The sequence below is a fragment of the Mustelus asterias genome, chromosome 12 (assembly GCF_964213995.1).
Source record: "Mustelus asterias chromosome 12, sMusAst1.hap1.1, whole genome shotgun sequence".
Taxonomy (NCBI): Eukaryota; Metazoa; Chordata; class Chondrichthyes; order Carcharhiniformes; family Triakidae; genus Mustelus; species Mustelus asterias.
This window is the reverse complement of record NC_135812.1, coordinates 15,416,600-15,429,886: the sequence shown is the minus strand read 5'-3', so window position 1 is coordinate 15,429,886 and position 13,287 is coordinate 15,416,600. Positions and strand designations below refer to the sequence as shown.

Below are 13,287 nucleotides of genomic sequence, written 5' to 3'. Positions count from 1 at the left end.
AAATGGGAAGAAACATTCTGGAAACTGAGAAGGTAGACAACTCCAATAGGTCTGTGATACATGTTGACTCCCATCCCTCACAACGCTTGCAGGGGATAGATATATCCAAACTTCATGATAATTGGGATTGGTAATTATTTCAAAATTATTTCAGAATATTGAATATGATGTGCCCTTTCTTTAGTTTCTCTCCCCCTCCCTCCAGGTCCTGAGTTAAATCAGAAAGGAACTCAGAAAGGAAGCGCAGCGGAGGACATACCCCTGTCTACATCAACGGGGATGAGGTTGAAAGGGTCAAGAGCTTCAAGTTTCTAGGTGTCCAGATCACCAACAACCAGTCCTGGCCCCCCCATGCCGACACTATAGTTAAGAAAGCCTATTAACGCCTCTACTTTCTCAGGAGGCTAAAAAACGTTGGCATGTCAGCTACGACTCTCACCAACGTTTACAGATGCACCATAGAAAGCATTCTTTCTGGTTGTATCACAGCTTGGTATGGCTCCTGCTCTGCCCAAGACCGCAAGAAACCACACAGGGTCGTGAAGGAAGTCCAGTCCATCACTCAAACCAGCCTCCCATCCATTGACTCTGTCTACACTTCCCGCTGCCTCGGCAAAGCAGCCAGCATAATTAAGGACCCCACGCACCCCAGACATTCTCTCTTCCATCGGGAAAAAGTCTGAGGTCATGTACCGACTGACTCAAGAACAGCTTCTTTCCTGCAGTCATCAGACTTTTGAATGGGCCTACCTTATGATCTTTCTCTACACCCTAGCTATGACTGTAACACTACATCCTGCACCACCTCCTTCCCTTCTCTATGAACAGTATGTTTTGTCTGTATAGCGCGCAAGAAACAATATTTTTCTCTGTATTTTAACACGTGACAATAATAAATCAAATCAATAACCTCAATATTTTCAAGCAAACTAATTGAAACAGAACCACCTGAGTGCACATTGAGGGCCGCAGACAACAAAGGCAGCATTACGGCACAATTTGCTGTGGGCCCTCACCACCCTTTGAGGTCAAGGGAGTTTTGTAGAGTATAGACAGACCCGGTGATGCCCCATTTACTGTCTCGAAGCAAGTAACTGAGTTCTATCCCGAAAATACTCCACTCCATCAATGCATATCTTGGGGCCTCTGAGTCAGGCTCGTTAAAATAATGCTAGCGTCACAGCAAGTCATATCGTTGTGAAGGATGTCATTTTGGAAAGGGCAATCGCCAGCCAAGGATTGGCCAGAGCTAAAAGTAGTTCGACATCAGCCTGGGGCCTACCAGAAATCCTTGCTGTGGTGTTTCAATCAGGAATTGTCCAGGGATGGGAATTCTGAGAACAGGCTGAAAAGTGTGAACTGTACTCATGGCCTTTCTGTACAGGACAAACCAAAAAGTCAAAACGCAACTCATGATTCTCAATAGGTCCCTTACAATAGAACCATAGAATGTGCGGGTGAGGTTGATTGGCCATGCTAAATTGCCCCTTAGTGCCAGGGGGATAAGGGAGTAAATATGTGGGGTTACAGGAATAGAGCCAGGGGTTGTTGGCAATATGGACTTGATGGGCCAAATGGCCTCTTTCTGCACTGTAGGGGATGCCTATAGCCCTCCCTCACTCCATGCTCTATCCCCATAACCCCTCGCATTTACTGTGGCTAAACCCTTAACCTACACATCTTGGGACACTAAGGGGCAATTTAGCATGGGCAATCCACCCAACACATCTTTGGACTGTGGGAGGAAAGTGGAGCACTCAGAGGAAACCCACGCAGACATGGGGCGAACATGCAAACTCCACACAGACTTACCTGCATAAAGGTCATAAAGAAACCTTGTTTGCTTGGACAATAGGCCTATCTTTATCAGTATAAAGGGTAACTGGAACTGAAAGAAGTCAGTTTACTATCCTTGTGATAACCCCCAGGACTTGCATGGGGGAATCACTGATTGACCTCCCTGTAGGGACTCATTGAATACGAACTCCCTGAGGATTGGTAATTAGCTCACCAGGCGGAGCTTGTATACTGAGCCCTGTATAAAGCAGGCCCCTGAGTGGGTCCATTGTTGTATCATCCCGGTTGGGACCGGTTTGTGTTCACCACAGGCTTGTGGTTTTTGCTTTACTTTGTTTTGTGCAATAAAGCACCGTTCCTTTACAGCCGACTCCTGGAGTTATTATAATCCCCGAACATAACTTGATGCCACTAAATTGCATGTTTTCTGATCCGATTTAGGGATTTCTATATTTGGATATTAGAATCGTAGAATCCCTACGGTCATTCAGCCCATCGAGTCTGCACCCACTCAGGCCCTACCTCACATATTTTCCCTGCTAATCCCCCTGACACTAAGGGCCAATTTAGCATGGCCAATCCATCTAACCTGCCCATCTTTGAACTGTGGGAGGAAACCGGAGCACCCGGAGGAAATCCATGCAGACACGGGGAGAATGTGCAAACTCCACACAGACAATGTAGCACAGTGATTAGCACTGCTGCCTCACAGCACCAGAGGACCCGAGTTTGATTCCCGGCTTGGGTCACTGTCTGTGCGGAGCCTGTACGTTCTCCCCGTGTCTGCGTGGGTTTCCTCCGGGTGCTCCAGTTTCTTCCCACAGTCTGAAAGATGTGTTGGTTAGCATTGCCGTGCTAAATTCTCCCTCCGTGTACCCGAACAGGCACCAGAGTGTGGCAACTAGAGGATTTTCACAGTAACTTCATTGCAGTGTTAATGTAAGCCTACTTGTGACACTAATAAATAGACTTTAAAAACTTTAATCCAAATAAGACAGCAGTGCTAACCACTGTGCCACTGTGCTGCCCATCCATTAGTTATGGATTGGTACCTCGGTACCATGTTGAATCAGAATAACTTTTAAAGTGCATTTCAGATTAACAGAAACCAAAGGAGAAAACGCTGGAAAATCTCAGCAGGTCTGGCAGCATCTGTAAGGAGAGAAAAGAGCTGACGTTTCGATTCCAGATGGCCCTTTGTGGGTTAGGGTTCGGATTTGGTTTTTGGGGTCAGACAGAGAGAGGACATGTCCCCTTTTCTTCGTGCTCTGCCACACTTCCTTCAGCTCACGTCCAACCCTTGTTGCCCCCTGTGGAGTTAGGGTTAACCCACTCTCTGTCTCTCCTTACAGATGCTGCCAGACCTGCTGAGATTTTCCAGCATTTTCTCTTTTGGTTTCAGATTCCAGCATCCGCAGTAATTTGCTTTTCATCAGATAGACAGAATCCTAGTGCTTAATCTTGGAACCACTATTTCTTTTTTTTTTGAAAAAAAAAGCTTTTGTGGAAGAATTTGAAGGTGTTCAGTGTAGTGTCTCTTTAAATCGTGTAATCTATTGACAGCTCAGTGGATCTGGAGCCTGGCGATGTTGCTTTAAGAGGTTGGGAGGTGGTGCTGAGTGTTTTTCTCTCTCTCTCTCTCCAGTCAGAGCTGTAGTGTCGACAGTGAATATAATCCCGGAGGCTGCGGGTAAGCGATCAGGGACAGAGGCAGCTCGGAACCAGTGGCGGAGTGTGTGTCAGCAGCTCAGCGCGTTGGGTGTCTGTCCTTCTTCAAGACTGAAGTCCAAAGAAAGAAAGGAAGGGGGTGGGGGGAAGAGAATGGCACCTCAACACAGCAAGGTAAAGTCAAGAGAAAGAGGGGAGGGAGATGGGGAGGGAGGCTTAAACCTGGGGACCTCAGTCCGAATGTATTAAACCTTATAACGAAACACTAATCCATGGCTTCCTGCAGATATTGCACATTTTGGAAAGGGGGTGCAGAAATTGCACGGGAATCCTCATTTGTAATAGTAATCGAGTGTTTATATATATATAAAAAAAACAGAAATGTTCCCCTCCAGTCCAAGTGAATAAGTTAGTGTGCCTGGTCAAGTGGAATTTAGAAGTTAAATCTTTTTAAATGCAGTGTGGTTATGTGTTTGTGTGACTGCGACACTCGCAAATGGTTTTCCACCGTATTAGTGAACCCACTCAGTATCTCTCAGTGTTTGGGAGTGTGTGTGTGGAGTGGGGGGTGGTGATTGTTTGTAAATATTAATATATATTTGTCCCACAGCAGCGAGGCTGAACCGTTCCTGGGCTGAGGCTGTTGTTTCTTGTACATTTGTTACTCAGCAAATTGCAACAATCCCACACCAAATAAACAGCGTAGGCAGTTCCACTTGGTCATCTGCACAAGCTGGTGGTGGCACAGCCGGAGTCCTGTGTATCATTGAGGATGAACAACCTTATCGATCAGGTATTATTGATCAACCCCCTTCATCCCCCCGCCCACTGAGGCGAATAGCCAGATCCCCCCCTCCGGCAGTAAGCCAGTCTTTCATTCCGTGTGCGCGATTATGTGGAGGAAGTGTTGCCAAGGGAGAGCTTGCTTTGGGCAGGACACATTGCAGCTACATTTTGTGTGTGTGAGGTCCGAGTCAGGGTCAACTGACTATTTTATCATTTGCAAATCATTAAACCTAATCATAAGAAGAAGAATGAAGAATGAAGTTTAAGCTACATGGTGTGTGTGTTAGTTACAATACAACTCTTACACTGACCTGGCCTTTTTTTCCCCAGGTTAATTAGTCCTGACTGAGAAATTGTACAAACACTGATTCACTGGGCAGTGTTTTATTTGATGTTTAGAAGGCTCCCCCAGGGTACATCTTACTGCTGGAGGGGGGGTGCTTGTCTATTTGATGTGCTCAGTTCAAATCGATGCGGTGCAGTTGATTCAACATTTGTATGCAGCATCATGATCAACTGGTATGTGTTTGTGGGGCTTTAGCTGTTTCAACACGTTTCCTTTCTTTCTGTTTCAGAGTATTCAGAGTATTGTCTTGTAATTTGGAGAGTGGATCTCCTGGATGTAGCAGTGAGCAGCAGCTGGATATGTAACAGAGCCAAGTGCTATTGGGGGACAGAGAGCAGGTGGCTAGGTGGGAACTCGGAGCTACAGCTCCTCACTCACCCAAAATGGAGGGCCCCGGCTGAGCAGAATTCAAATGCCGTCCTTTACTTTGATCAGATTGTTGATCTCTGTAAATGTTAATGAATATTTCACCCACAGCAGCAAGGCCGACCAGTTCCTGGGCTGAAGCTGTTGTTGTTTCTTGTATATTTGTTACTCATAGAATCCCGACAGTACAGAAGGAGGCCATTCGGCCCATTGAGTCTGCACCGACCACAATCCCACCCAGGTCCTACCCCCATGCATTTACCCTAGCTAGTCCCCCTGACACTGAGAGGCAATTTAGCATGGCCAATTCACCTAACCCGCACATCTTTGGACTGTGGGAGGAAACCAGAGCACCCGAAGGAAACCCACGCAGACATTGGGAGAATGTGCAAACTCCACACAGACAGTGACCCAAGCTGGAAATTGAACCTGGGTCCTTGGTGCTGTGAGGCAGCAGTGCTAACCACTGTGCCACCATGCCGCCCATTCAACAAATTGCAACGCGTAAATTGTTGTTTCCCTGGAGGGGGTGCAGAGGAGATTCACCAGGATACTGCCTGGGATGGAACATTTAAGTTATAAAGAGAGGTTGGATAGGCTTGGGTTGTTTTCGTTGGAGCAGAGAAGACTGAGGGGTGACCTGATTGAGAGGCATGGAGAGGGTGGATAGGGAGCAGCTGTTCCCCTTAGTTGAAGGGTCAGTTACGAGGGGACACAAGTTAAAAATGAGGGGTGGGAGGTTTAGGGGGGATTTGATGAAAAACCTTTTTACCCAGAGGGTGGTGACGGTCTGGAATGCGTTGCCCGGGAGGGTGGTGGAGGCAGGGTGCCCCTCATCCTTTTAAAAAGTACCTGGATGAGCACTTGACACATCATAGGGGTGGCACGGTGGCACAGTGGTTAGCACTGCTACCTCACAGCGCCAGGGACCCGGGCTCAATTCTGGCCCTGGGTCACTGTCTGTGTGGAGATTGCACATTCTCCCTGTGTCTTTGTGGGTTTCCTCCGAGTGCTCTGGTTTCCTCCCACAGTCCAACGATGTGCGGGGTAGGTGGATTGGCCATGCTAAATTGACCCTAGTGTCATGGGGATTAGCAGGGGTACAGGAAATACGCCCTGGGTGGGAATGTAGTTGGTGCAACTCGATGGGCCAAATGGCCTCCTTCTGCTCTGTAGGGATTCTATGATAACATGCAAGTCTATGGGCCAAATGCTGGCAAGTGGGATTAGTTGGGCAGGCCAGAGCATTTCATGCGTTGGTGCAGACTCGATGGGCTGAAGGGCCTCTTCTGCGCTGTAGTATTCTGTGATCTGGGAGCATGTGCTGTGGATGAGGGTGGCAACGTGTGGATGAGGGTGGCAAAGTGTATCATCGCCCAGCATCCAAAGATGTGCGGGTTAGGTGGATTGGCCATGCTAAATTGCCCCTTAGTGTCCCAAGATGTGTAGGTTAGGGGGATTAGCCATGGTGAATGTGTGGAGTTATAGGAAGAGAGCCTGGGTAAGATTCTCTGCTAGAGAGCCATTGCAGGCTTGATGGGCCGAATGGCCTCCTGCTGCATTGCAGGGATTCTATGATCATCTCAAAAGGCCCACACCAAATAAAAGTTATTCTTGGCCAATTAAAGTAAATACTACCTGGGCAGTGTTTGCAATACGGTTGGATCTTTTTTCGGTGAGTTTTTCTCCCCCTTGATTATTTGTTGGTTTCAAGGTCAGCTTTTTTTGCCCTTCCCTAGTGGTGCTTGAGAAGATGGTGGTGAGCCGCCTTCTTGAACTGTTGCAGTCCATGGGTTGAAGATCCTCCCTTGCAACACTGGGGGAGTGAGTTCCAGGATTTCGACTGAGCAATGATCAAGGAACTGAGATAAATTTCCAAGCAAAGATGGCGAGTGGCTTGGTGTGGAATTTGTGGGTGGGTGCTGTTCCCACGCATCTGCTAGCCATTTCTTGCTAGGTGCTGTCCAAGGAGCCTTGGTGAGTGGCTGCTGTGCATCTTGTAGATGGTGACACCGCTGCCACTGCGTCAGTGGTGGAGGGAATGAACACCTCAAGACCTGGATGGGATGCCAATAAATGGTCTGCTTTGTGCTAGATTATGTTGAGTTTCTCAAGTCTTAGAGCTATAATTATCTAGGTAGATAGATCTAACAACCATTACAGAGACATAGATGGTCACCAAGGTTGGGAAATAAATATTGTGAACCCTGGAATAGTTTGAAAAGACAGAATGGCAAAGGAGGAGGAGTCCTCCCTGACACTAACGGTAGACATAAGGCAATTAATGAGAATCTATAGAATCTCTCCAGTGCAGGAGGAGGCCATTCGGCCCATTGAGCCTGCACCGACAACAATCCCACCCAGGCCCTATTCTCGCAATCCCACTCTGCTAACCCCTCTGACAGTAGGGTCAATTTCGCATGGCCAATCAAACTAACCCGCACATCTTTAGACTGTGGGAGGAAACCGGAGCACCCATAGGAAACCCACGCAGACACAGGGGGAATGTGCAAACTCCACGTAGTCGGTTACCCGAGGCCAGAATTGAACCCAGGTCCCTGGCGCTGTGAGGCAGCAGTGCTAACTGCTGTGCCACCATGCTGCCCTGAGGTAGGAGCTTGGCTCAGAAAGTCTTGAGGTGGAATTGGTATGGGTGGAGAGTAGGAATATCAAGAGGAGTAGTTTTATAAGCACCCACCCAATGCAGTAGTTATATACCATTGGACAGAGCATTAAACAAGAAATTGATGGAGTTGTAACAGAGGCAGTGTAATAATTGTGGAGGTCTTTAACCTTTGTATAATCTGCACCAATTAAATGACCAAGTGTAGTGCAGAAGATGAGTTTGTATAAATGTTATTGTACCTGTTTCCTGGAGCAATGTGATATCGAACCACCTGGAGATAAAGCTATTTTACATACGTAATGATGATGGGAGAGAGTGGTATCACGTAATCTAGACTGAGCCCTAATCCCTGGGCACATTGATTTGATTTATTATTGTCTCATGTATTAACATACAGTGAAAAGTATTGTTTCTTGCGCTCTATACAAACAAAACATACTGTTCATAGAGAAGGGAAGGAGACAGTGCAGAATGTGGTGTTACAGTCATAGCTAGGGTGTAGAGAAAGATCAACTTAATGCAAGGTACGTCCATTCAAAAATCTGACGGCAGCGGGGAAGAAGCTGTTCTTGAGTTGGTTGGTGCGTGACCTCAGACTTTTGTATCTTTTTCCCAAAGGAAGAAGGTGGAAGAGAGTATGTCCAGGGTGCATGGGGTCCTTAATTATGCTGACTGCTTTGCCGAGGCAGCGGGAAGTGTAGACAGAGTCAATGGATGGGAGGCTGGTTTGTGTGATGGATTGGGCTACATTCACGACCTTTTGTTTTTCATTCCATTGAAAAACAAAAACTCAGCAAGATCCATTTGTGGCTTACTTGAGAAGGGAAGGACAGTATTAGAATAAAAGAAGCGCTCAGAAGGTTGCAGAGAATAGTAGCAAGTCTGAAAATTGGGATTTTTTTTTAAAAAAAGCAGCAATAAGACTATCAAAAAGCTAATAAAAAGAAAAAAAATAGAATGAGTGTAAACTAGCCAGAAACATAGAAAAACAGATTACAAGAGATTTTAAAAGGAAGAGAATAGCCAGAATAAACATTGGTCCCTTAGAAACAGAGACAGGAACAATTATAATGGGGGGATGAGGAAATAGCAGAGATGTCAAACAAATATTTAGTGTTTCTTTTCCCAGTAGAAGCAGCAAGTTGTGAAATGGAAATAGAGGACAACCTATATGTTAAAAAGAGTGAGGAAATTAATATCTGCAGGGCAAAATTACTGAAGAAACTCAAAGGACTAAAATCTAACAAATCCCCATGACCTGAAGGCCGATATCCTAGAGTTCTAAGGGGGATTGCTGCAGAGATAGTGAATGCTCTGGATACGATCTTCCAGAATTCCCTAGATTCTGGAATGGTCCCAGCCGATTGGAAATTAGAAAATGTGACAACGTTATTCAAGAAACGAGGGAAAGCGAAAATAGGAAAGGACAAACCAGGTTAACCTGACACCAGGGAAGTGCTTTAATCCGTTATTAAGGAAGCCTTAACAATGCCTTTAGAAAATCACAGCATGATCAGACAAGTCAGCATTGTTTTATGAAAGTGAAATTGTGTCTGACAAATTTATTGTTCTTTTTGAGGGTGTAGCTAGTAGGGTAGATGAGGGAGAACCAGTAGATGTGGTCTATCTGTAACCACCTGTTGCAATTGTACAGGGCTCTGGTGAGACTACAGCTGGAATACTGTGTGCAATTTTGGTCTCTATGTTTAAGGAAGGATATATTTGCATTTACAGACAGTGTTTCACTAGACTGGTCCTTAGTTGTCCTACAATGAGAACTTGAGTCAATTGCTCCTGTATTCTCTGGAGCTTGACAGGGTAGACATTGAGTGTTGTTTTCACCGGCGGGGCACAGTCTCAGGGTAAGAGGTTGACCACTTAGGAGAAGAAATTTCTTCACTCAAAGGGTTGTGGAATTCTCTACCCCCTGAGGATTGTGGATGCGTCATTGTTAGTTTTATTTAAGGCTGCAAATGACACATTTTTGGTGTCTTAAGGGATTGAGGAATATGGACAGCAGGTGGGAAAGTACAGTTGAAGCTTAACGTTCCACCATATTTGTACTGAATGGCAGAGAACGATAGATCATACGGTCTACTCCTGCTCCTGTCTCTTACATTGTAGTGTTCTTGAATTGGAATTATTGCATCATGTTCCTGACTTGTGCCTTGTAGATGATAGGAAAGTTTTCTCTGATTCCCCATTGACTTCTGTTTTACTAGGGTTCTTTGATCCCACACTTGGTTAAGTGCTGCCTGTGTGTCAAAGGCGGTCACTCTCACCTCACCTCTGGAATTCAGCTCTTTCATCCATGTTTGGTTCCAGGCTGTAACAAGGATTGGAGTCAAGTGGCCCTGGGCTCATCCAAACTGAACAGGTTATCGATGAGCAAGTGCCACTTGAAAACAGTGACACCTTCCATTGACATGCTGCTAATTGAGAATAGGCAGGTGGGGCAGTAACTGAAGACTGCTGCTGGGGACCTTGTGAGGAGACCGAGATGGATCAGCCACTGAATGTAACTGCAGATGTTTCAGCCTTGTCTTTTGCACTTAAATGATATCCCCGCCATTATTCGGGATAGGGATGTTTAGGAAATCATAGAAACCCTACAGTACAGAAAGAGGCCATTCAGCCCATCGAGTCTGCACCGACCACAATCCCACCCAGGCCCTAGCCCCATATCCCTACATATTTTACCCACTAATCCCTCTAACCTACGCATCTCAGGACACTAAGGGCAATTTTTAGCATGGCCAATCAACCTAACCCGCACATCTTTGGACTGTGGGAGGAAACCGGAGCACTCGGAGGAAACCCACGCAGACACGAGGAGAATGTGCAAACTCCACACAGACAGTGACCCAAGCTGGGAATCGAACCCAGGTCCCTGGAGCTGTGAAGCAGCAGTGCTAACCAGTGTGCTACCGTGCCGCCCTTTAAAGAGACTCTTTTAGGTTTAAGGAGACTCTTCCTCCAGTGAGTTGTTCAATTGTCTACCACCGTTCTCAACTGGATGTGGCAGGACTGCAGAGTTTTGTTCTGATCCGCTGGTTGTTTGACTGATCGGCTCTAATGTGTTGCATCCATTGTTTAGCATGTATTGTGTGTTGTAACTTTACCAAGTTGGCATGCATTTTTCGGGATGTTTGGTACTGCTCCTGGCATGCCTCTCTACACTCATTGAACCAGGGTCTGTCCTCTGGCTTGAAGGTAATGACTGAGCATACGCCAGGTAACGAGTTTACAGAATGTAGCGGAATACACTTCTGATGCTGCTGATGGCCCAAAGCACCTGATGGATGCCCTGTTTTGAGCTGCTAGATCTGTTTATATCAATCCCATTTTAACAGTCATAGCATAACTTTATTATTCATTTGTGGGACATGAGCATCACTGGCTGGGCCAGCATTTATTGCCCATTCCTAGTTGCCCTTGGAGGGCAGTTGAAAATCAACCACATTGCTGTGGCTCTGGAGTCACATGTAGGCCAGACCAGGTAAGGATGGCAGATTTCCTTCCCTAAAGGGCATTAGTGAATCAGATGGGTTTTTCCGACAATGGGCACCAGTAGATTCTTAATTCCAGATTTTTTTTATTGAATTCAAATTTCACCATCTGCCGTGGCGGGATTCAAACCCGGGTCTCCAGAGCATTAGCTGAGTTTGTGGATTAATAATCTAGCGATAATACCACTGGGCCATCGCCAGGTTGGAGTGTGTCCTCAGTGTGAAGACAGGACTTGTTCTGCGGTGTAGTCATTCCTACCAATACTGTCCAGGACAGATGCATCTACGAGACGTAGATTGCTGAGGACAAGATCAAGTTGGTTTTCCCTGCGCATTGGCTCCCTCCCCTTCTGCAGGTTTGGTTTGGAAGCTATGTCCCTCAAGACTCAGTCAACCTAGTGATGTAGCTGAGATCCCCAATCCAGAGCACACTCCATTCTCTTGCTACCCTCAGTGCTTCTTCCAACTGTTGCTCAAATAGAGGATTAATGCTTCATCAGCTGAGGGTGAACCATAGGCTTTAATCAGCAGGAAGGTTCCTTGTCCATCTTTTGACCTGAGGCCACGAGACATCTGGGGTCTGGTGTCAATGTTGCAGATTCTGAGGGCCAGTCCCTCCTGACTGTACACCGCTGTGCTGCAAACTCTGGTCATGTTGGTGAGACAGGACATACCTAGGGATGGTGATGGAAGAGTCTGGAGCTTTGGCTGAAACTTGTGATTCTGTGAGCGATTGTTGCTATCTGTGGGATAGCTCCTCCAATTTTGACAAGTTCCAGCTGTAAGTGAGGTGGACCTCTTTATTGTGTCCGGTGCCCAGGTCAATGCGGGGTCACGTGTCCATTTTTATTCCTGTTTGCTATAGCGATTTGGTGCATGCTTGCTACGCTATTTCAGAAGGAATTCAGAGTCAACCAAATTGGGTCTGGAGTAGGCCAGACTGGGGAATAATGTCTATCTGCCTAGTGATGTTGGGACATATTGAAGACTTGAGTTTGGATTTCTTTCAGAGTCACCCAAAGCTAGCATCACAGAATTATACAGTGCAGAAGAGGCCCTTTAGCCCATCGAGTCTGCGCCGACACATTAGAAACATCTGACCCCCAATTTCATCCCATCTACCAGCACTTGGCCCATAGCCTTGAATGTTATGACGTGCCAAGTGTCCATCCAGGTACTTTTTAAAGGATGTGAGGCTACCCGCCTCCACCACCCTCCCAGGCAGTGCATTCCAGACCGTCACCATCCCCTAGGTAAAATAGTTTTTCCTCACATCCCCCCTAAACCTCCTGCTCCTCACCTTCAACCTATGTCCCCTCGTGACTGACCCTTCAACGAAGGGGAACAGCTGCTCCTTAGTTTGACGTGTAATTCACCCAATTATTCTTCCTTCAGGAAGCATTTCACATTTGACCTGAAACCTTTATCCGTTTAATTACACATTTCATCCGGCTTGTTCAGTTGTCTTCTCACATTAAACTGGTCCTTTAATGGAGGGGCTTAGATGGAGTCTGTTAGCCAAGATGTCAATTACCAGGGCACGTAGATTTAAAGTGGAAGGGTTAGAGAGGAATTGAGAAGTCACCTTTATTTACCCAGAGGGAGTTCTGGAACTCATTGCCTGGAAGGCTGGTGGTGATAGAAACCTTAATAGCATTTTTAAAAAAATAGAATACCAGGATATACATTTGACATATTGTAACCTCCAGGGCTCTGAACCAAAAGCTGGAACATGGGATTAGACTGGATAGATCATCTTTTTCATCTGACATGGGGACAATGGACCATAAATCTTCCTCGTGTTCCCTGGCCTTGACTGTGTCTGAATTTGGCCAAGTCTATTCAAGCGTATATATTGTGTAATGGGAGGAAAGGAAATGCCGGCGTCACTTAATCCCCTGGAATGGGCATCACTAGTAAATTTGTAGAGTTATAAGTAGCCAGGTTTGTGGAACAATCAGTTTCAAATAACCTGCACTAGGCAATCTCCCATGGCATTGCTCATGGGTAGTCCGAATTGGCTTCAGGTGAAACAGTTTTAGAAGGGGGGAGGGTGGGGGCTGGAGAAGAATCACAGAATCTGAACTCTCAGATTTTTACTGAGGTAGTTCGGATCACAGAATTGTTATGGTGCAGAAGGAGGCCATTTGGCCCATCTTGTCTGCACTGGCTCTCCAAACAAGCATCCT

The 13,287-nt window shown here is 46.3% G+C and overlaps 1 protein-coding gene across 3 annotated transcripts in view; it reads left to right on the top strand.

The window, feature by feature from the left end:
• The first annotated feature begins 3,435 nt into the window (after window positions 1-3,435).
• dusp14 (dual specificity phosphatase 14) overlaps window positions 3,436-13,287 on the top strand; it is a 40,553-nt gene continuing 30,701 nt past the window's right edge. Inside the window, exons 1-2 of one of the 3 annotated variants that reach the window (XM_078225933.1) lie at window positions 3,496-3,639; window positions 4,076-4,258. The gene's annotated coding sequence lies outside the window, so the exon portion shown is untranslated. The other 2 variants (XM_078225934.1, XM_078225932.1) reach the window with 2 other exon arrangements.